Genomic DNA, 26073 nt, shown 5'->3' on the forward strand with positions numbered 1-26073 from the left:
ATAACGTGAGTAATAAAGGTTGTTAACTAAGTATCTAGATCTAAAATTTCTTTGTGTAGGTATACGCGTCGAAAACTTTCGCAAAACCGGCATCTTTTCTGTGGACATCACAAAAGTTTTGGATTTGGATATTTTCTAAGTTATTAACTTACATTTTGATTGACTTTTCTGATATTTGTGAGTGACTTCCACCTCACTACTTTAGGTAGTCTAGTAGTATTCCTTTGTGTGAGCGGTGAGAAAAATTGGTCTCATCAGGGATCGGAAACCGGTATTTTTTGTATGGGAACGAAACCGGTATTTTTTCGTTCTTTGTTAATTATTTCATTTCTAATTGGGCAATCTAATAATACGAAGTTGTTATCTAAAAACACAACCGAGTCCTATATTTGGAGTATAAAATAAACCGAATATATGTTTATTTCAAAGTTTTTCCAAAAAACCGGTTCCGATCCCTGGGTCTCATATAATGGTATGTTCATTGAGGTTTTTTGTTTGACTGTATGGTTAACTTAATTTTTTTATTAGAGCTTTTTTAGTAATATGTTGACTCTCCTATTCTAATTCACAGTATTTCATTGCACTATTCATCATATATTTGTATAAAATGACTAATAAAATATGCAATCTACAAACTAACCTATATTGTTTACTCTATACACGTTCATACAAAAAAAATCTATGGACTTAACTAATCTCACAAACGTTCCCGCTTTCGGCGAGTCTTTTCAAGAAGCTTTTACTATATTCCCCGCTGTTTTCGTGGCCTCAGTAAACTTTGATGACTTCTTATACTTTGTCAAATGATAGTCTTATCCACGTCATATTTTACCAATCTCACAAACTTTCCCGCTCTTTTCATGGCCTCAGTGAACTCTAATGACCGCGGGTGCTTAACACGCTTAAGCTTTGTCGACTCAAGGGTCTTTTCCAGGTCGCCCTTTGTCTCACCTCGGGGTCCGTAATGGATTAAATTCTCAGAGTTCGATAACTAAAATTTTTATTGAATTGTACCCTTGGGTGCCATTTTCTTTAGTGTGGCTTACAAGGAAGGGTACCCAACTGTCCGACTCCGATTTGATTCATTTTGATATATGTTATAGAGTAGTCTAAAATAACGGACACGTATTTTTTTTTAGCTGCCCAAACTCAACATATTGGGAGAAATTGTCCTCCAAAGTACTAAAAAGTTACTAAATCTTCTAACTCCTATAGAAAGTGATGCTCAAGCAACTTGCTAGTTAATGGCTTGTTTGAGTATATGTTTGAGAGAAGGAAAAAATAATGTACCTACACGTGTTTTGTTATATCTGCTTAAACTCAAGTTTTCCTAAAAAAACACTCGTCTTTACGTGTAACTATAGTGATAAGATATTATAAAACTTCGAATGTCGATTTTTTTAGGAAAAAATGAGTTTTAGCCGATATAACAAAACACGTGCTCATTATTTTTTGCTGCTTTCAAATATATACTCAAACCAGCCATTAACTAGCAAGTTGCTTGAGCATCACTTTCTATAGGAGTTAGAAGATTTAGTAACTTTTTAGTACTTTGGAGGACAATTTCTCCCAATAGGTTGAGTTTGGGCAGCTAAAAAAAAATACGTGTCCGTTATTTTAGACTACTCTATAACATATATCAAAATTAATCAAATCGGAGTCGGACAGTTGGGTACCCTTCCTTGTTAGTGAAGGATAGATTCATAATGGAGTTGGCCGATCAAAGTATATTACAGATGACGCATGCATAGATATTAGTGTCAAATTCTTGTTATTTTTTGTGGAATATCATCTCCTAGCCAAATCCAATACTTAAAGCAAACTAGAGACAGGTTAGGTTAGGTATAGGCGCCATCTTTAAAAAGCTTTGTTGTTGCCACCCCAATATAGAATAACAATATATTTGGACCTATCAATTTATTTCCTGTACAAGATGCGATAGTCTTCTTCTTCCTCGCGTTGTTCCGGCATTTTGCCACGGCTCATGGGAGCCTAGGGTCCGCTTGGCAACTAATCCCGAGAATTGACGAAGGCACTAGTTTTTACGAAAGCGACTGTCATCTGACCTTTCAACCCAGAGGGTAAACTAGGCCTTATTGGGTTTAGTCCGGTGGTCCGGTTTTATCACGATGTTTTCCTTCACCGAAAAGCGACTGGTGAATATCAAATGATATTTCGTACATAAGTTCCGAAAAACTCATTGGTATGAGCCGGGGTTTGAACTCGCGACCGCCGTATTGCAAGTCGCACGCTCTTACCTCTAGGCCACGAGCGCTTTTTCACTACCATACCATAGTAACGTCTAAATATTTTCAACGGATGCCATAACCCTAACATTGAACATGTGAATATTTATCAAAAATTGAAATAAAATATTAAAACAATATCGAACTTTAATACTCGTATGAGCTTCTAAACAATTATTTATGACTCGGGGGCTAATATGAAAGTTCAATATACGATTGAATGACATTTGAAAATTTTATTTTCTTACTCTTTTTACTAACAGAGACAAAAGCGAATTGAATACAAGTATGTATTCGGAATTAGAAAGGTTGAAATGACATTCTGATTTTTCTTTTGTCACTTTGTCTCACGTTCGTAGCAAAATCGAGTTTTGCGCACTGTATTCAAACACAGAAGTACACTTATTCTAGCTGTTGAAGTGAAAAAAAATACCTAATTTCCGTCCTATAATTTTCTATCATAGTATAAATTATGTAAATTGCTGGTGGTGGTGGTGGTGGTGTTGGTGGTGGTGGCCTATGACGGCCTGACGGCCTGGCCTAGTGGATATGACGTCCGACTTTCAATCCGGAGATCGCGGGTTCAAATCCTGGCTCCTACCAATGACTTTTTCGGAACTTATGTACGGAATATCATTTCACATTCACCACTAGCTTTTCGGTGAAAGAAAACATCGTGAGGAATCTTGCATACATCCGCGAACAAATTCAAAGGAGTATGTCAAGTCCCCAATCCGCATTGGGCCAGGGTGTGGAGCCCGAGCCCCTTCGCGTGTGAGAGGAGGCCTGTGCCCAGCAGTGGGACGTATATAGGCTGAATTACTACTATTGTAATACACATGGTATGTGCACGTCTATTAATTTAATTTGTTGATTTAAGTTATCAAAATTATAATACTCACGAACAACTGCTCCGGTTACCCTTCCTTCTTCCTCGCGTTGTCCCGGCATTTTGCCACGGCTCATGGGAGCCTGGGGTCCGCTTGACATCTAATCCCAAGATTTGGCGTAAGCACTACACCAGAGGGTAAAATAGGCCTTATTGGGATTAGTCCGGTTTCCTCACGATGTTTTCCTTCACTGAAAAGCGACTGGTAAATATCAAATAATATTTAGTACATAAGTTCCGAAAAACTCATAGCTAGGCCACCAGCGCTTTTTTTTAACTGCTCCGGTTACCATTGACATTAATAATAAATTATGTTCAATTAGGTTATTGCTTATTTCCCCTACATCCAGCTCATTAAGTAATTATTAGATTACTAATTAATGAGTGTCGCTCGCGGTGTCTTACCCAGAATATAACGGGTTAATATTACATGCCGGGGTTCATTACGTGCTGTTGCATTTTTAATTGTACATTTTGAGACAGGTACAGAAGGGAAGTTTAAAATGTATGGACAAAGATAACTATCCGTCTAAGCGAAATTCGTCGACTTTGACAGAAGAAAGTATAGCAATATCATCATAAATAGTAGGAAAACGCTAGTCGTAGAAATCTGACATTTATAATGACAATTCCACACTTTATTTAGCGCATAAGGTGGTAAAATAGGCACTAGCGGACGTTAGCGTCTTTAACATTTCATACAAGATATATGGATCGAAATGGGACTTTAATTTACGATTACTTCTGAGATACCTATTCATTAAAATTGTATAGGTATGATGTAAGGAACAATTGTATTCAGAATGAAATTCTGTATAACTAACGTATTTAATCTGATAATTATTAATATTGTATCTGTGTATGTGTGTGTGCAAATACTACATATACTAGAGCAGAGCCCAACTGGGGAAGTACCTCCACCTTACAGAAAACAGCAGCCAAATAACACTAGACCCTACTCATAGTGTTGTGTTCCTGTCGGTGAGTAAGGTTGCCAGAGCTCAACGAGGGGGGGGGGGGGTTACGGTCGGCAACGCGCATGTAACTCCTCTGGAGTTACAGGCGTACATAGGCTACGGAGACTGCTTACCATCAGCTTATGCTTGTTTGCCACCGACGTAGTATAAAAAAAAATTGTGAAATCTTTTTGTTGAAGATATGAATGGGTATATTATGTTATTCTTAAAACAGAGGCATACCGTTTTTTTGTAGACCAATGAAAGAGAGACAATTCCACTATACATTGTGTTGTTATATCTCAAACGGATTGGGCAGCGTTTTCGATTAAAGCTCTTAGCCAGCGTGATTTTTCTGACTTCATTAGCAAATAACGTCGAATTTCAACCAAATTACACAAAACTTGAACAAATTATAGGCCTTAACCTTCCTCAAAAACCTCATTCATAGATAAACCTCATAAAAATCTGTTCAGTACTTCGGTCGGTCGGTACAGTCATAAATATTGTAATATTTTTTCAAGTCACTATAAATAATTTAAATATATGGTGATATTCAATTTTTATAAGCAGGTGCTTGTTTTACATATTACAAAACATTGAAGTTAGCCTACTGTGTTATCTCCAGTGTACCCTTGAAAGCCCAAAGGGATATCTTATATCAGACCTGTGTCCCCATTATGTATTTAAGGGTACACGTCGCGACACATGATTACATACTGAATTTACTTTGAAATGCATGATACTATGTACCCTTAGGGCTGTCATGGTGTGTGTAACAACAGTACTATGTGTGTACTCCTTATGTGTGTTCTACCGCTTGTACAATGGGCTGTGCTCTGAAGAATTGTTTGACATGATGCCCACGGCTACTTTCTATCACCGCACCGCTCGCCGTCGGCAGGGTGTTCATCCTCACACCCTAGAACCTAAATGGTCACGCACTGTGCGGTTTAAGAGGAACTTCCTCCCGCGCACGCTCCGATTGTGGAATGAGCTACCTGCCGAGGTTTTCCCGAGGGTCTACAGTATGAAGTTCTTCAAAAAAGGAGTGTACAGATTTTTAAAGGGTCGGCAACGCGCATGTAACACCTCTGGAGTTGCAGGCGTCCATAGGCTACGGTGACTGCTTACCATCAGGCGGGCCGTATGCTTGCTTGCCACCGTCGTGGTATAAAAAAAATGGTAGAGGCAAGAAACATATACCAAAAAGTGTCCGACAAAAAACCATAAATAGGTGGCGCTACAATACCTAGAATACTTGAGAAAAAAATCTAATCATAAACAGCGCACTTCACTCCGTCAATAACGCCTAGGTTCTTAGCTACTCTAGCGCTACTCTGGAGAGATTTGGAACTATTTATTTATAGCTGACAGGACACTTTTGCAACAATTCTGCCTAAGGAGTTTCTGTTCCTTGCCTCTACCTTCCATAAACAGTATGAATAAGATGGTCGTTCTTGTCTACATGACAGCGTGATAAAACGATATGCGTCTCTTTCAAACTTGCGGTGTTAAAAAGGTGTCAGTTGTTTTATCACGCGAAAGTCATGCATAACGTATTTAATCTGATAATTATTAATATTGTATCTGTGTATGTGTGTGTGCAAATACTACATATACTAGAGCAGAGCCCAACTGGGGAAGTACCTCCACCTTACAGAAAACAGCAGCCAAATAACACTAGACCCTACTCATAGTGTTGTGTTCCTGTCGGTGAGTAAGGTTGCCAGAGCTCAACGAGGGGGGGGGGGGGGGTTACGGTCGGCAACGCGCATGTAACTCCTCTGGAGTTACAGGCGTATATAGGCTACGGAGACTGCTTACCATCAGCTTATGCTTGTTTGCCACCGACGTAGTATAAAAAAAATTTGTGAAATCTTTTTGTTGCAGATATGAATGGGTATATTATGTTATTCTTAAAACAGAGGCATACCGTTTTTTTGTAGACCAATGAAAGAGAGACAATTCCACTATACATTGTGTTGTTATATCTCAAACGGATTGGGCAGCGTTTTCGATTAAAGCTCTTAGCCAGCGTGATTTTTCTGACTTCATTAGCAAATAACGTCGAATTTCAACCAAATTACACAAAACTTGAACAAATTATAGGCCTTAACCTTCCTCAAAAACCTCATTCATAGATAAACCTCATAAAAATCTGTTCAGTACTTCATGTATGCCCCTCTGCGGCGTCTGCCGTCCAAATACTTATATTAATATTTGGACATGTAAAAGGTCCTCTATTTTCTTTGGAAATAAAGGACCTTTTACATCTACAAATAATTGAATTTGTAATACATTGACAGGTATTATTAACCATAGAAACTCTATTGGTCTTTTGTATTACATAGTTTAATAATTTAAAAGGTAATTAATTACAATAGGGTTGTTTCCATCTACAAATCTTAGGGCAGAATTGTATCCCAATAAATTCTTTTGGATCATAAGAACATGTTAAACTACTTTTAGGGGACCTGTAATGACCATATTTTTGTAAATATTGAATTTAAAATATCTTTTGGCACACGTCACGTGACCAAACTCGAAACGTCTTTGAAGATTCTGATGACGTCACAACTCTCGGATTGACACTGTTGACAGTTAGGTGATAAACAACAAATGACAAATGTCGGTTGACAGTTCGTATCTTCTACGTGTGTATGAAGTTATGTGTTAAACCGTAAACTGTGACGTCACACAATTTTCAAAGAGCGTTTTGGGCGCGAAAGTATCTGTCAAAATATATTTTGTTAATTTAACATATTTAAAGCCGTTTTTAGTATAAAAGTTGAATTTAAGGGCAACTTTTAGTTAATATAGAACGTAAGACAAGCGTTTCAAAAAATTGGAAACGACCCTATTAAATATTTATTGTAGTCATAAATATTGTAATATTTTTTCAAGTCACTATAAATAATTTAAATATATGGTGATATTCAATTTTTATAAGCAGGTGCTTGTTTTACATATTACAAAACATTGAAGTTAGCCTACTGTGTTATCTCCAGTGTACCCTTGAAAGCCCAAAGGGATATCTTATATCAGACCTGTGTCCCCATTATGTATTTAAGGGTACACGTCGCGACACATGATTACATACTGAATTTACTTTGAAATGCATGATACTATGTACCCTTAGTGCTCGTGGCCTAGCGGTAAGAGCGTGCGACTTGCAATCCGGAGGTCGCGGGTTCAAACCCCGGCTCGTACCAATGAGTTTTTCGGAACTTATGTACGAAATATCATTTGATATTTACCAGTCGCTTTTCGGTGAAGGAAAACATCGTGAGGAAACCGGACTAATCCCAACAAGGCCTAGTTTACCCTCTGGGTTGGAAGGGCAGATGGCAGTCGCTTTCGTAAAAATTAGTGCCTACGCCAAATCTTGGGATTAGTTGTCAAGCGGACCCCAGGCTCCCATGAGCCGTGGCAATATGCCGGGACAACGCGAGGAAGAATAAAATATGTACCCTTAGTGCTGTCATGGTGTGTGTAACAACAGTACTATGTGTGTACTCCTTATGTGTGTTCTACCGCTTGTACAATGGGCTGTGCTCTGAAGAATTGTTTGACATGATGCCCACGGCTACTTTCTATCACCGCACCGCCCGCCGTCGGCAGGGTGTTCATCCTCACACCCTAGAACCTAAATGGTCACGCACTGTGCGGTTTAAGAGGAACTTCCTCCCGCGCACGCTCCGATTGTGGAATGAGCTACCTGCCGAGGTTTTCCCGAGGGTCTACAGTATGAAGTTCTTCAAAAAAGGAGTGTACAGATTTTTAAAGGGTCGGCAACGCGCATGTAACACCTCTGGAGTTGCAGGCGTATATAGGCTACGGTGACTGCTTACGATCAGGCGGGCCGTATGCTTGCTTGCCACCGTCGTGGTATAAAACAAAAAAAAAGGTAGAGGCAAGAAACAAAATCTCCATATACCAAAAAGTGTCCGACAAAAAACCATAAATAGGTGGCGCTACAATACCTAGAATACTTGAGAAAAAAATCTAATCATAAACAGCGCTCTTCACTCCGTCAATAACGCCTAGGTTCTTAGCTACTCTAGCGCTACTCTGGAGAGATTTGGAACTATTTATTTATAGCCGACAGGACACTTTTGCAACAATTCTGCCTAAGGAGTTACTGTTCCTTGCAAAAACAGTATGAATAAGATGGTCGTTCTTGTCTACATGACAGCGTGATAAAACGATATGCGTCTCTTTCAACCTTGCGATGTTAAAAAGGTGTCAGTTGTTCTATCACGCGAAAGTCATGCATTATTACGGATCGCAAGGTGATCTTCATTTTTTTGAATTGGATATTATTTAAAAGTTGAATTCCCATTTCTGCTCCTAAATGGAAAAAAGCGACTTAAAAAAAGGATATAGTAAAAAATTATCAATTTTAAATGCGCAACCAAAAGATAGTTTGAAGTCGGTGCCAAGCCAAATATCAAAAGCGTCAAGATACTAGCGAACTGAATGCCAAACCTGGTGCAATTCGATAGAAATAAATAAAGCTTCAACGATGATCAAATCTGGCCAACGCGGGACTCGAACCCACATCTATGGATTTCAAATCCAACGCGTAATTTGGTAACGCGTTAGACCGGCATTGCAAAGATGTGCATGTATGTGATAATTTTTTTGACAAATCTGTTTCCATATCTAAGTTTCTTATGTTTTGTTTCATGTCTTCTTATTTTGTTCATATGTTAAAATTTAGTTTCTCGCTGTATTGGTGTGAACTGTAATGCCGTGTAAATAAATGTGTCAAATAAATAAATAAATGTGGGTTCGAGTCCCATGTTGGCCAGAGTTCATCATCGTTGATTTTTTACATTGTGATTGACATCTGTATATACAATTTATGATTTGTAATGTGGTACGTTCCACAATAAAAGAGGAAAATATTAACATTTGAATTTGATATATTTTCATTTTTCTGTTTAAAAAGTCCACTTAACTGGTACTATTACTGGCACGTGTCTGAGTTCGGGCCCAAGTGTCCGAAACTTCATTTTCCTATATTTAGAAAGCATCACGTCACAGAAAATGACGTGTCGTAAGCCCTGCCCTTGGCCTTTTTAACGCGAGTGTTCCTTAAGTCATATATAGATCCATTTTTAGGGTAATTTTAAATGTAGTATTTTCGTCTCCACATCTGCTTCTTATACCTACCTGTTTGTGTACTTCCTCTGTCGGTCTTTAACCTTTTGACCGCCAAAGACGTCATATGACGCGCGCGGCTACAGCCCAATATCAACCTTCATGCGTACCGACAAGGTTCACGATTACGCGCCGCGTACGATACGCGTGGCATTCAAAGGGTTAAATGTTTCTTTTTCAACTTACATTTATTGTCCATTCCTTGAATCCCAGTCGATACCTGCAACAAGGGAAATGTCTTTAATAACATAATACTCAATACAAGTGAGTTTCCAATTGTAAAATATTTACAACAATGTAAAAAATATTTTATACCACTCCAGCTAGTAAAGGCGCTCTTGATTGTTCAAAAACTAATGAGAAAGTTGCATTTTATCCACATGTGTGGCAAAGTAATCTAAAACAAATTTTGACTTTTTTCCTGGTACAATTGAATTTTAATCGATGATTTTGAATGATAAATATTTAATAACGTTAGTTTGGATTTGATTATTACAGTTAGTAATTTTTTCGCACTGGTGTGGTGAAAATTTTTGTTTCACTCGGTGGAAAAAATTGTTTATCTCTCGTGCCTTGAAACCCTCGCAATGCTCAAGATTCCACTTTTTGAAGCCCTCGCTACGCTCGTGGTACAAATTTGGAATCTTTCGCTCGCTCGGGTATCTATATTAGCACGAGCAGTAAAACAATTTTGCCCCCTTGTAAAACGTATAACTATAAAACAAGGCATAGGTAATATTATAAAACAATTATTTTACATGACAATCTCCTGCAAATATTGCCACATAATTAATAACGATGTCACAATTAACAGTGATTGTCCAAGCGATATCCAATATCAGTTAGTATCGCGTTTTCGCACAATAATGTAATACAGGGGTGACCACGGGTGACCCAATTCACGAATATTGTCATATTATGTTGGGCCAATGTATTACGCAAATATGTACCTTTATTACACATTTGGCAAACATTGAGCTTGTCAATATATTTAAAATAAAATATACACCTGTCTTGTCTTTAGTAGAAACAAAACATTTTTCACTAAACCAACTCGTAAAGCCTCTCTTTATTCTTTAAAACTTTACTGCCCAATACACGAAGAGTACAAATGGCGGACTTAATGCCAAAAGGCATTCTCTACCAGTCAACCATGGGCTAAATTGAAAGAACCAGTTGGAATCTTTAAAAACTGATTAAAAAGTTGCAATTTATCTACTAGTATGGTAAAGTAATTTGATAAATTTTTTGAGTTGTGTCTTAGTTAAAAGTTTAAAGTGTTTAAAGTTTATTTTAAAGTGTAATAAAAATAAAAACATAAGTTATTTTTTAAACTCGCTGATTAAATGTTGGTCAGTTTGAGGAGTACAGTCTACATCTAATTTATTGCTCCTGTTATAGGCAACACCCAGTATATATATATATATATATATATATATATATATATATATATATATATATATATATAAAAGCGTTCATTTAGATTTGATCTGTCATGTTTTACAGTTGATATTACATAAATCTTAATAATATAGCATTAATCTCTGAAACGCGCGTGTCAACCACTGACGATTTCTTCATATCATGTCATGGCTGATAAGCGTGACCAAAACACGCCTACAGGACACTAAAACCCCATTTTGGGTCCGTCTGTGACCCCTATAAAGACCTAACCTCAAACTGACTTCAAATTACTAATTAAATTGACTGACTATAACACCGTTTCCTATTTTAGTTATTTATTTATACTTTTTCCCGCAATTCATATTTTTTTGACCAAATATGAAACATTATAATCCGTGAATAAACTTAGTAAGTAAAATGGATAAATTTAAACGCTTATTCTTGTAGGTATCCTTCAAACGCGAGAATATTATAAATGAATGCAAACTACGTAACATATTGCCTTTTTTTTAATTTATAGTTTGATATTTATTACAACTTGAGAACAACATAGATTCTCGGCTTAATATTATATTAAAATGGATAAAGAAATCCCGACAGATAGATATAAAAACTTAGCGTGGTCCGACTGTAATGCCTCGCCCACAAAACGCACGCTAGAAGCTAACGCCAAATAATATACATCCATTTTAACCCACAGATTGGCCGTTCGCGGCCCCTATGAAGCTTAAAAGTTAAAAGTGGTCACGTTTTTTCATTTGTAGTCTGTCTTTTTCTTTTTTTTTCTCTTTATTAGGGTAAACAAACATGTAATACTTACAAAAATAATTACTATATTGTTTACAATATGTGTGGCCCACAGCGATTACCACTGATTGATATAAATTATATAAATTCAGAGCGAAAGCTAAACACCGACAGTCTTAAGGACTCTTGGTGTCAACAACAACATAGAATGGTCGGTTATGTATTTGGTCTTGAAAAGTTCATATACGTGATGGCTTCCCTTTTGTACACTTCAATTACCTTTATGCGTAAGCGTATTCTAGATCTGTGCAAGTACCTAATGTAAAAGTTTCGACGTCGGTGTGACAGGCGGCCTAACTAAGGGTCCGCATTAATTGGGGGCGATTTAAAATTAATTTCGCGGAAATTCAATTTTCCCAAGTGGCATATCAAATTAGTTGACACGTCAAATTAAATAAAAAAATTAAGCACCCCGATTGTGAAGCCCAGAACGGCCAGCCTTTGTTCCTTTATTGGTGGCCATTAAGAAAAGTTTTTGAATAAGGTAATTAAATTTATTATGGTTTCTAATTGAGTGAGGAGCTGGCTAATTTGTACCTCATTAATTTTGTAAAATAAAATTTTAGGGAACAGTATGGTTAAAAGTGAAGTGAATCAATGATGATGTACGTTTTTGAATTTATTTTTTATGCATAATAATAATAAGAAAATATACCCTATATATTTTTTTTACTCGCTGATGGTCATTCCACCGCCACCGAGGATCGGATTAAGAATGAGTATATAAGGGGAAGTTTGAAAGTAGCACCGGTAGCGGAGAAGATAAGGAGTGGTAGGTTAGCGTGGTATGGGCATTTAATGAGGAGGGATGAATGCCATATAGGAAAAAGAATGTTAGGAATGTTGATGGACGGAGAGTGGATGGTAGACCCAAAAAACGATGGATGGATTGTGTGAAAGAGGATATGAGAAAGAAAGGAGTGAGTGCTGAGGTGACGAAAGATAGAGGAGAATGGAAGAGAAGAAAATGTTGTGCCGACCCCACATAACGTGGGATAAGGGCAGGAGGAAGAGAGGTCATTCCACCGTGATAGAACCGGCTGACGGTTTTTTAAATTTAAAACAGCATCTAAACTATCATCTAAAAAAGTATCAGCCGGGGGGCGATGACTGACAAAATATGCTCCTGGCCCGCGGTGTAAAAAGAGCCACTGGAGTCGTGCGTTTATGTCTACAATTTTGTTTACTGAGAATTTACATTAATTATTTAGGTTTTATAGTTAAAAAAGTATTATTTTATATGACTCGTAGAAAAAATATTGTATACAATAGTGATTTATTATTATTTATTGATTTTTTATTTTTTTATTTACAATAGTTATTTTCAATCTCGTACTTTACTTAGGCAACTCAGCTAGCTTTGTTGCCTAAACACGGCACTCGACTGAAAAGCTCTCTATTATATCACAATTGTAAAGAGAACTATTTAAAAAGTGTATATATTTTTTTACTCGTCTTATTTACACGATGCTAATGATACGCTAATAATGATTTGATTTTACGGCAAAAAGCCGGGATAATGCGAGGAAGATGACGCAATATAAATTATATCCTAGTTCCTATAAAAGTGTTGTCACTATTTTCGACCGTTCTGGCCTAGTGGTTAGTGACCATGCCTATGAAGCTACCAACAGCTTCATTGCGGGTCATCCCGGGTACAAATCCTGGAAGGGAATTCATTTGTGTGATGAGCACGGATATTTGTTCCTGAGTCTTAGGTGTTTTCTATGTATTTGAGTATTTCTATATTATACCGGGTGTTTCCTGTAATACGAGCAAATAATTAAACCATATATTGTACTCCTAAAACAATATAACTTTTGAATAACAACTTTTTAAAATTATGAAATCTTAAGATTTTATGTTTTTCATACAAATTAAATATTATTTTCAATGTACGCTGACATCAGTGTGTTTGACGTTGCTTGTCACGCTTTAAACGTAACAAAATTCGCAATACATTGCGTCTTAGAATTAACTTGAATGTGTAATAAAAATTAAAACATAAGTTATTTTTAAAAGTTGCTGAATAAATGTTGGTGAGTTTGAGGAGTACAGCCTACAGTTTAATTTATTGCTCGTGTTACAGGAAACACCCGGTATATACAGGCGTCCCAAGACTATGGGGCATCAAGGGAAAGTATCTTAAATATCGTAGATAGGATATTTTGCTGAAAGAAGACTTTATTTTATTTTTAAAAGTTAGTTATATTACATTCAAAGAATTTCTAAAAAAAAATGAAAATTGCTTACTTTTTCTGGGAATTAAACCGAATCTTGAAATTTTAATCGAAAATTTTACTCTATTCATTTCTTTTGCGATATCATATTTCTGAGATGACTTATTTTTTATGCATTCTTTCGATTGGCGTCATAAAAATACAGTATGTTTTTTTTTACATTTGAGTCGGTTCGATTTCCAGACAAAGTAACTTTTTTTTTAAATCTTTGAATGCAGTATTACTCAGTTTTGAAAATAAAATAAAGTCTCCTTTTAGCAAAATATCCTATGTCTTATATTTAAGGTACTTTCCCTTGATGTCCCATAGTCTTGGGACGCCCTGTATATCGTTGTCTGAGTATCCACAACACAAGCCTTCTTGAGCTTACTGTGGGGCTTAGTCAATTTGTGTAATAATGTCCTATAATATTTATTTATTTTCATAACAGTACGACTTCCCGTTTTAATAAAGTAGGAAATATTCGAAATTCGTCTTCATTGCCTTCGGAAAGTGTATACGAGATATGGGTTAAAAATAACCCGATTTGCTCAGGGGAAAAAATTGCAATAAAAGGCGTGTGAAGCAAAATGTAAAATTAGGTTTGCTCTCGGAAATAACCAGATTTCCTTCATGTATAATGATGTTAATGAAGGGTAAATGTTAGCTGGAGTTGAGATTCGGGGCGAATAAGTATGAATTTACTTTCAAATAACAGTCTTATTATACAGTGAGCATTGCGAGACATTTGAACGAAGCATTCCTGGTAATATTTAGAAACTAAAATGTCATATAAAATTTTCTGGATTAGGCCTAGTTTCAGAGATAATTAAATGTTTTTCGAAATCATTCTTTCGCCATAAGTCGGTACAAAACACATTTTTGACTGCGGTATTGCCGCGTTGAGGTCTAGTCTAGGGCTACCCCCAAATAAAAATATAACTTTTTAGTTAATTTTAGGTTGTGTTTATCAATAAAAAATAAGTTTTATGTACCTACAGGAGTTCAAAAAAAGGGGAAAAAAACCTTTTTTTTAATTTTTTGTCGAATTTCACAAAAAGTCATATAACATTTTTTGCTTCTGTTGCCATCAGGAATGCACCGTTAAAATCTTTCGCAATGCTCACAGGCACCTTGTATAGGGTTTATATATGGGCTAATTATACGAGAAAAAAATGCAGTTGAATATGTTTAAAAATATATAGTTAAATTTCTTTTGTTTTTAAACCAAATCAGTCAATAAGAACATATTTTTATTGTTCTAAACCGGTTAATATACCAAGAATTTTATGGAAATGTTCTCCTAAAAACCGGTTTCAAAGTAACGGTTTTACGAAGGAAACCGAAGTTAAAAGTTTTTGTACCAAGTACATGATAGTTTGGAAAGTTAACCGGTTTCCACCTAAACAAATAAAGAAAAAACGCTACTCGTATAAAACTACAATAAAACCCAGATAATTGTTTTACACAGCAAACAACCGAAAACCTATTACGTAACTCAAACATTTTAATCCAACAAACTATTTCCTAACTATCCTAAGGGAAAACTAATCGTCCCGTCCGCCCACCATTTTCTGTCCGCCATTTTTCTCGGCTGTCAGCGAGTGACCCGCGCATTTGTCATTCGGCCGCTTTCGGCTGCGGTCGTGACGGCGTGGAAGTGTTGCCAATTTATATTTTTTATACTTACACATTTTTTCTGACGTCTTTAGGTTAAGTAGATGTATTAGTTGGGTTGATTGCTTGTTCGTATTAAGGTGATATTTCCTTGATAAAAAGCGTTACTGTTCTCGCATGCCTGTCGCGATTAGGTCGTCCAAATCGTCACTTGTCATTTACCGTAAAACCACCCAAATATAGATCCTAACTATGGTTCAAGATTAGCTAAAATATCTTCGTTCAGTTATGACTATAGATTGCAGATTTGAACCTTAAAACAGCTACAATACAGCCGCTTTTTAAACGACATTGTTGCGTTGGCACGCGCTCAACACGGAAGCCCACCGCTCACACAAAAGAAACAATGACTTTTTTAACAGATTAGGGTTTTAGGCGTAAAAATCATTAGAGAAAATTAATATTATACATGTTTGTTATTAAAATGTCGTAGGAGGCGGTATTGGCAATATTTAAGAGCAGGCTATTAGAGGAAAACCACGTTTGCAGTTGGCCACATTTTCGTGATTTTCTTAGCAAGTTTCGTGTGCGTTTTTGCGTTGATAACGACTGTTGTGTCATCTGCAAACAGATTTAAAATGCCACTCGTGATTTCCGACGGGAGGTCATTAATAAATAATAAAAATAGTGTGTAGCCAGTTGCCGACCCTTGAGGGATACCCAAATTGATATAACTAGTATCTGAAGACACTGTTTTGCCACCTATGGACATTTTGATCACCTGCTTACGGTTAGACAAGAATGATGCAAACAAACTTAGAACGGAATCGATAACGCCGTACATACTTAACTTATTTAGAAGCAATTTATGATTTATAACATCGAATGCTTTCGAAAGATCACACAGTATGCCAGCCATTTTGTACCTATCATTTAGACCAGTCATATACTAAAAAAATATTTAAGCCGCTACTGAGCTTTAGAAGGTAATAGTTATTTTTTTAGCATTAGAAAGAAGGAGCGATCTTCACGTGACTTTTTATTAAAAATCACTTTTGAAAAATAAGTCTTAGCAAATATTATGTAATCATTATAAATTATATACGATTATTTACATTCACAATTAATATTTACTATTTTTTTAAAGTAATTGGAAATATTTTAAAAAAAAAACGTCATGATTGTTTATCTTTTATCTAATGATATAAATCGAACTGAAGATCTATAGGTACATCCATCCATACATCGTCCTTTACGTTTTTCTTTGATATCAACGTTGGGCGTTCACATAAGATTTTCATCGAACATCGTAACTACTTCGTATTTCATCAATAATTGTATATTGATAGTTCGTGTCCACGATGACGAGCAGATTTGTCAAATCTAACCTTTATTAATAAGACATTATGAGTCAAGGCACGCGTTTTTGCGAATGACACGGTCTATATCTTGATTATTCTTTGACGACCGGTCTGGCCTAGCGGGTAGTGACCCTGCCTATGAAGCTGATGGTCCCGGGTACAAATCCTGGTAAGGGCATTTATTCGTGTGATGAGCATGGATATTTGTTCCTGAGTCATGGGTGTTTTCTATGTATTTAAGTATTTATAAATATTTATATATTATATATATCGTTGTCTAAGTACCCTCAACACAAGCCTTATTGAGCTTACTGTGGGACTTAGTCAATTTGTGTAATAATGTCCTATAATATTTTATACTTATAAAAAAATATCAATATAAACTTAGATAAACGTCACTTGAGCAGTAGAGCTAAGATGGTCGGCTTTTTATCATTTTTCACGATGCCTGTCTCGTTCTAACAAGTAAGCGCGAAAGTGACGGGAATACTGACAAGCAATAAAAATGGAACCATGCTGCCACCGCTGATCATTCATAATTATCCTTAAATGAGATCACATCCGCCAACTTTATATTATGGCCAACCACCTTTGAAGCACGTCTCCCGAGTTTAACTTTTTATTAATTTTGATGCTATTTCTTTTCCCCTTGAGTCGGAAAGTATGTTAATAGAAAAGTGGACAAAAGCCACGTCACAACCTGTCACTCCGACGACTCGAATAGGCCCCGTGAAAGCGCTCCAATGTAACAGTGACCCAGTTCACAGTTATAAAATGTCCGATAAAGTAAGTAGGTATCATAATGATTCTACTAGACTAAGAGCTGGTCCCGGAAAATAAGATAAAATGTAAAAGACGAAATAACCACGGTATGGGTGCTGTAAGACAGGCGAGGATCTGGTAGGCCCAGACGGAGATGGCGGGACGACCTGGACACATATCTCAACGACTGGACAGAAATTTCTCAAAACCGAAACGATTGGAAATCGAGGGGGCAGACCTTTGCTCAGCAGTGGGACACCGTATAGGCTTATAATAACAATAAAAAAGACATTTATTTGTGATAATAACATAACACGTATAATTGTACAGACAACAAAAGCAGAGAAAAAAAAAACAGAACAAGTGTGCTAGTATTTGTGTTACGAAATGGACCAAATTCAGTATAATGCTAGCGGTGAAACGAGTGCTGATCATCCGTAAGAGCCATACGGTGATGAACTCATGTCATCCATGAAGAATAATATAATAACAAAATAAAATGTAATAAATCACATAAGACAAGAGCATCTATACTGCTTAGTTGATTTACTATATTATCCTTTTTACTGGATCCGGGCGTCTGGCAGCTGTTCGTTAGTGGAGTTCAAAGTAAGAGGCCAGCAACATTTTTCAGTTGAAAAAAAAGATGAAGCTCAAAAGTGGTCACGGTTTTTCATTTGTAGTCTGCCTCTTTCGCTTTCATGAAATTTTTCATACACGTGATAGCTTCCCTTTTGCACACTTCAAGTCTTCTTTAAACGTTAATGTCATTGTAGATTTGTGTATGAATAATATCTAGGTCTTCCAGACGCTATCTTTGTAGCGCAATGTCCTCGGAACAGTCAATCGGTATACCGTAAGCGATGAGATGGCGTTTGAGAACATCTTTATTTCGCAAGTACTGCCCCCCCTGCTTCCGTTTTCCACAAGAGAGCTCTGAGTAGAACACTGCGTTAGACAACTTCAAAACATAGAATCTGGACAAGAACTGTACCTGGTGTCGCCATTGCCGGGTACGGCAAGGAAGAATGATGATGATGATGAATAATAGAAAACTGACATGTTATCAACATCAATATTATCACGTCCATTTTCCGAGACTAGCTCTTCGTCTATACGAGAACCCTCGAAATAAACAGGCGATTTAAAATACAAGTGCTATCCCATCGGGTCGAACGCAATGGAACGAATCGTGTAAACCCTTTCCAAACGTGGGTGTTAGGGTTCCGTTGGCAAAGGGTTCCGTAGTACGGGGACTGAAGACCAGACAGCTTTATATAAACACGGATTTCTAGATTCCAATTTCCACACTATTTATGTTAGACGAATGTTTTGATAAAACCAGTAATTTTAGATTAATAAAAGTAATAAATCGCCTGACATTGTGCAAAACTTTCATGTTGATAAACAAGATCAAATCCTAGACACTCCTAGCTCAAGAAGACAGCGGCCCGTGCATAACATTAAAGTGGATCGCTAATTAAAAACTTAATTTATAAGATAAGATAAGATAAGATAAGATAAGATAAGATAAGATAAGATAAGATAAGATAAGATAAGATAAGATAAGATAAGATAAGATAAGATAAGATAAGATAAGATAAGATAAGATAAGATAAGATAAGATAAGATAAGATAAGATAAGATAAGATAAGATAAGATAAGATAAGATAAGATAAGATAAGATAAGATAAGATAAGATAAGCTAAGATAAGATAAGATAAGATAAGATAAGATAATATAAGATAAGATAAGATAAGATAAGATAAGATAAGATAAGATAAGATAAGATAAGATAAGATAAGATAAGTTTATTAAGCTCAAAAGTTTACACCTAATACATAATTTCTTATAATATATTACATAGGTAGGTATGTATTTATGGTTTCAAAACTGGTTGAAATATGTTTAGAAACATAGTTATGATTTATTTTTTGAGTTATATATATTTTAAAAATTATTCAATTAACTTCCAGTACCAGTAGACTACGTCGGAAATAGATGCCTCAACCTCACTGTCCACGGCCCTAGATCACGCGGCCGCGGTAGGCCTAAGAAGCGCTGGCTGGAGGTCGTGAGAGCGGACATGGTGGAGAGCAATCTCACATCTGAGGATGCCGAAGATCGGGCAAAGTGGAGAAGATTAAGTAGGAGAGCGGACCCTGGCGCTAGGCCGGGAAAACGCTAGGTTGAAGAAGAAGAAGAACTTCCGTTAATTTAATTACTTTATATTAATATTTAGTATAACAAAATCCACGTACGTAACTGCTGTTATTTGGTTGTGTGTATTTTTACAAAAAACCGGACAAGTTCGGGTTGGACTCGCCCACCGAGGGTTCCGTACTGTTTAGTATTTGTTGTTATAGCGGCAACAGAAATACATCATCTGTGGAAATTTCAACTGTCTAGCCATCACGGTTCATGAGATATAGCCTGGTGAGAGACGGACGGACGGACAGACGGACATACGGACATACCTACGGATATACGAACGAACGGACGAACGGACGGTCGGACGGACGGAGGGTCTAAGATTTTCGAACATTTTGCTTTAAATACACTTTTTCTCGATCGATGGTAGAGGACTATGTCCAATTCATAGCTTTTTTGTTTGCCTTCATCCGTATAAAAAATTGGGTGTTTGAATAAGCCTACACTATTTTCATAGCAGACTATGCGGTTGGGCAGATTTTCCACAAAAATATCGGCCTAAATAAATACAGTTGGAATAACGTTTCAATTCAATTTTCCTATTGCGTATAATCTCAGAATATACTACGTACGTACATAATTCTTAAGGTGCGTATACACTCCCTATAAACATTTTGTTTAGAAATTTCGGATCGGGCCGAGAGGTGCGGTAAACACTATAATATTGTTTATCACTCACATCATCATTCATTCATCATCATCATCATCATCATCATCATCATCTCATAATTAATTCATCATTCATCATTCATTCATAATTCATCATTCATTCATGTGGTCATTGTATCTGAGTTTGTAGAAAACGTTGCAAAATTCCAACTTTGTATGACAAAGATTCTTCACTCCTACATTTTTAAATTTACACTTTCTACCGACAAAATTTGTTTTTCCAGGTTATAATTTCGTGCCAATAGTTTCGTTAAAATACGCGTTCCAGTTGAAACTTGTCTATCTAAATGGAATTGTCAACTGAACAGCCTACATATCTATTTAGACATACTACATGGTTTACCAATCTTATATGACATTCGAAAACTCATTCAATTGTGTACAGAATTCTCGTGCAATAGAGTCCAAATTCAATCTGGTTATCCAATGTTATTTCTGTTATTTTGTTGTGTAGCATTTTATATTGGACTGTGTGTGCAATTATAATTTGGCCTCCAAATTGGTTAAAAAATAATGAATGAGATGAAATAAGGGGTTTAAATTTATACACCGTGGGCTGATAAAACCTGACAGATTTTAAGGATGTATTCTTGACCGTATTTAGAGACTAAAATGTCATACAAAGTTTTCTGAAATCGGTCTTGTTTAATGATAATGACATAATGACTATTCTTAAAAAAAATGTTTCTGCAGTAACTTTGTGTAAAACACCTTTTTGGTTGCGATGCTGCCACTATGTGACTTGTTTTAGACATACCTACTGACAGACATTCAAGTTTTAAAGAAAAACCGCAATTTTTTTCTGACAATAAAAATTAAAACCTAACTTATTTGTTGTAATGTTTTTTTTGCCAAGGTGTAAAAAGAAATAACTTGTCGTGTGCAAAAATACAACAATTTTTTTTGCCAAATTTCACCAAGATTCGTATAATATTTATTTATTTATACCTATAGAAGTGTCCTACGTGGCGCGTGGGCGATCTTATTCGCTCACGTAGGCCACTGCGTTACTTTACCAGCACACGGTGTATATTATCGCCATGACATGCACTTCAGCTCGTTCGTGGTGCGCGTGTCGCGGTCGCTTTTGGAAACCATCGCGAGCGCGGACTTCTGGCCAAAGGGTTTGGTATTTTCTGGGAATCTGCCCAATCTTACACCTGGCCGCGTAGCCAACGTTACAATCGTTAAGGCTCCGTAGCGTAGCATAGTCATCTCTCTCTATCACTCTTCCATATTAGTGCGACTGTGACAGTTGCGTTTCGTTCGCCACGGAGCGTAAACGATAGGCACGTTGGCTACGCGGGAAGAACGGGTGACAACAGAAAATTATTGTGTGCCTAAATGATGTTTAGTTTTTAAGGTTTTAATTACTGTATGTATGTTAGCCTGTAAGGTACGTATATATCGACATCATGCAATATGCGTGTTATCGTCATGCGTGCAATAGAATATTTAAGAGCAAGTTCGGCCTGGCCAGCACATTAGGGCTCATGCTAGACAACGTCCATAATGTTTATTTAGGGTCGCCGTCATCGAAAACGATGAGGAGGACTATATATACAGTGTGTCCTTAGCCATTGGACAAAGCCGAAATGTACATATGAATTAGGGTATTTAGAACCAGTGTACAAAGTATCATAACAACCGGTGTAGCGGTTACAAAGAAATTAACAAATTACGATTTCGTACTTTGAAGCAGCCTGTATGTGTTAGTAGCTCCTAAGGTAATATCCTCAAAGAACAGTATGGAACCTTCTTCGACCTTTTGGATTATCTTTTTTATTTATGACACTAATAAGATTCTGACTTTTGTCAATTGTCATCATTATCAAATATTTCGAACAAATTGTCAAAAACACCGCCAAAGATATTACAGTGTGTTTCTTTTTTTGTCTATTATTGCAAATAACTTTTGTTCGGAATTTTTTTTTTTATCTTTTGTTCTCATTAAAAAAATATTAACGTTAGAGCATTTCTGAGAAGTAACCCTACGTGGGCTCTCAGGGTTTGTCCAATGGCTAAGGACACACTGTATATCTATCGAAATATGGGATTTTGTTGTCTGATAATACGAGTAAATAAGTAAATATCATGAGACAATCTGACACATATATGCCCACAGTAAGCTCAATAAGGCTTGGGTTGTTGATACGAGACGAAGATATGTATAATAGATAAATACGTAAATACATATAAATCGTCCATCGGAACAAATATATTTTTTTTTATACTACGTCGGTGGCAAACAAGCATACGGCCCGCCTGATGGTAAGCAGTCTCCGTAGCCTATGTACGCCTGCAACTCCAGAGGAGTTACATGCGCGTTGCCGACCCTAACCCCCTCCCACCCCTCGTTGAGCTCTGGCAACCTTACTCACCGAACACACATAAATGTCCTTATCAGTATTCTAACCAGGGATATATCCTGCTTTATAGGCATATATACATTGACTAATGTTTTCAAGGAATATTTTCCTACGCATTTTTTTTAATATCATTAAAAATTAAATCTACAACAATTTAACTAAAATAAAACGTGAACATTATGTAAAATATATACTTCTTCAGTTTTTATACACACATAATTAAAAAAAGCGTATTTTTGGGCCTCCATTTAGTGTGCACAGATAATACCCAACCCGCTATTATTGTTGCAGACCGTACACGCTACACGCGGTTTGGATTGCGGTTCACGCTCGTGTGGGTCCAATTAATGGTACGCCTATAATAGTATTATCTCAGTTCTGACGTGATCAAGACATCGACATAGCTGTAAATATATCCATGTAACATACGTATAAGTATAAGTAGCCAAGATGATAAGATTAACGATTTCGTTACTCGAAAAACGCAAAAACATTTAAAAAAATTATACCTATATTTTTTTTATATGCGTCAGCAATTGATATGTGTGATTTATGATGAAAATACAAAAATAGCTGTATTATTTGAGAAATTTCCTCAATTTCTCATGGATATCATCATTAGAACTGGATTTGACATTAATGAGAACAACTTGAAACTATATGAAAAAAAAAATGTATTCTTTTAAACATAAAACGAATGTTCCAAATCAGTTCATATAATAATATGACAAAAGTTCTGAAGTAAAAGACATATATAGTACTATTTGTAGTAGTACATGCATGTATTATTATTGGTGCAATAAAGCATATTTACTTACTTACTTATTCCTTCTGATTGAAGGATTTTTTCTATCGACGTGACAGATGAAAAATGACGCAAAATTACGTGATAAATAAAATTCCTAGGATTACTGTTTTGATTGGCGTATTCTACCAACGATTGTCAACTTTTCTAGGCCTGTTCAGTTACTTCGACGACCGGTTTGGCCTAGTGGGTAGTGACCCTGCCTACGAAGCTGATGGTCCCGGGTTCAAATCCTGGTAAGGGCATGTATTTGTGTGATGAGCACGGATATTTGTTCCTGAGTCATGGGTGTTTTCTATGTATTTAAGTATTTATAAATATTTATATATTATATATATCGTTGTCTAAGTACCCTCAACACAAGCCTTATTGAGCTTACCGTGGGACTTAGTCAATTTGTGTAATAATGTCCTATAATATTTATTATTATTTATTACTTAAATACAAAGCGAGCGAGGTATTTCGCTACATTTTGGTATATTTGTGCTAACCTACACGCGTTTCTACAAACGAGCTTATAAGCGCGTATAAAACGCAAGTCTGTAATTTAAGCTGTCTGTAATTTTGAAAGCATCTTTGTCTTGCCCTATTAGTTTGACTGATTATTAAAAATGCCGTCCATATTTTGTGTCTTCTGCAAAAAATATTAAGTTACATGTTTCACCTACGTATTATAATTTCTGAAATGCAGTAGAAATTCCAATTTTTATTATGTACTCGCCAGAAATCTTTTAAAAGATTCCACGAAATTACTCATGCCATACATGTTACGATTACAAATTAAATAATTAATTGCACAAAGGATAATAGGGTAATCGGGTAACTTTTAAGGGTAAGGACGGCAGATGTGGCTACCCGGGCCGCATGGCAATTTATATCGGCGCAAAGTTAATCCTTTTGGAGCAACTGACAGAATGGACAAAGAGCTGAAAAGGCGTTCAAGTTTTAAAAGAATGATATTGATATGATATTTAATAAAGTTTGATGCAGGGACTGATGTCGGTTACGGTATAACGGTATGGTAGCGGTATAAAATTACAGTAACGATACATTATACCGGTTGGGCCGCGGGGCTTTGTTATAAAGGTATCGCTACCGTTTTAAAATAACGGTACCGGTATTTTTTCCGGTATATATATTAACCGATATTATAGCCAAACCTTACCGTTATGAAAGTGGTTAAGATACCCGAAAAAATAACGGTAGCGAAATAAATTTATTCGGGTACCTAAATGGTTCGGATTTAACCGGTATGATGTGATACCGTCATATATAAAGGTATCGTTATTTTTCGGTTATGCAGTCCCTGGTTTGATGTCTTCTCCTGATCTTGAGTTTACGACACTTAGCAAGCGATTTGAGTTCAAGCACTCTCACTGAAGAGTTCTTCATTTCCGCATATAAATATGTTAATATGTATATGTTAATATGTAGTCCATAGTTTGTCCATGTTTATGCACAAGTAAATATATATTATTATCACCTGATTATGATCAATAATACAATCGTACAACTATTTGCCTAATATCGAGAGAGAAACTTCGCACATTGTACACGCATTTTGCACACATTATTTGTCAGAAAACTTACGAACTTTGGAATTCCCCGACCTTAAAACTAAGTTTAGTAGTACATTTAAACACTAGATTAATAATATGAAGAATATAATTTAGTAACTAAGTTATAAACACTACTACTGTACAATAGAAAGTTCGGTAACAGCAAATTTACATTTGAAATATACATAGCAGACAGAAAATGTAGATTACTCACTTCACGCCAAAAATACCAATGTCACCCATTTGTTTTACTGTGATACAGATAATAAGGTAAACATTACCCGTACCGCGAGTCACTGACAGTGTCAACACTGCCATATACGCTGACGTCTCGTCTACGTAATTTTCTTCCTATACATCTCGCTCACACTAATACGTCATCATGAGCGACATTCATAGAGTAAGTAAGCAGTCAGTGTGTAACCGGCCTTAAGCTATTGGCTTGACGGCCCAGCGGTGGCAGCATGGTTGCAATCAGCAAACTCATGTGAGCTTACAGTGCTATTTTGTATCAACATCGCCTCCCCCTTGTAGTCTCCCCTTCCTAGTCCTTGCTGCAGGACCTGCTGGCTGGAGTTACCCCAAGTATCAGTATCAGTAACATATATGAGGATTGAAGGAAAAACTACCGAGGGCTTTACAAAGAAATAAGTAGTTAGCTGCGGTGGCAGCATGGTTCCATTTTTATCATCTGTCACTACGCCTGTCACATTCATACTATGAATACAGTATGTGACAGGCATAGTGACAAGCGATAAAAATGATTAGACGAATTATAACACAAAATTGTTGATTTTGAGTCTACTGCTGGAATTACGAGTTTCCGAAGTAAATAAATAGACTTATTTATGTTTCATTTTTGGCCAATGGAAGTTTAAAGTGAACGGACAAAGGAGAGAAACGTTTAACAATTTAGATATTAACATATTCAATGCATTTAAATTAATAATTAGCGTTCTGAAACAGGGAAATAGAAAAGACATTCTTTGAAATGTCGGACAGTGTGGTTAATAATAATCTTTGGGCAAGT

The 26073-nt window shown here is 36.3% G+C and overlaps 1 protein-coding gene across 6 annotated transcripts in view; it reads right to left on the minus strand.

The window, feature by feature from the left end:
• LOC133516567 (protein madd-4) overlaps positions 1 to 26073 on the minus strand; it is a 651682-nt gene that overhangs the window by 321682 nt on the left and 303927 nt on the right. For all 6 annotated transcript variants that reach the window (XM_061849565.1, XM_061849564.1, XM_061849563.1 and 3 more), the window contains exon 2: positions 9447 to 9480. The gene's annotated coding sequence lies outside the window, so the exon portion shown is untranslated. The remainder of the gene's footprint in view (positions 1 to 9446; positions 9481 to 26073) is intronic.

The sequence above is a fragment of the Cydia pomonella genome, chromosome 3 (genome assembly GCF_033807575.1).
Source record: "Cydia pomonella isolate Wapato2018A chromosome 3, ilCydPomo1, whole genome shotgun sequence".
NCBI classification, from domain to species: domain Eukaryota; kingdom Metazoa; phylum Arthropoda; class Insecta; order Lepidoptera; family Tortricidae; genus Cydia; species Cydia pomonella.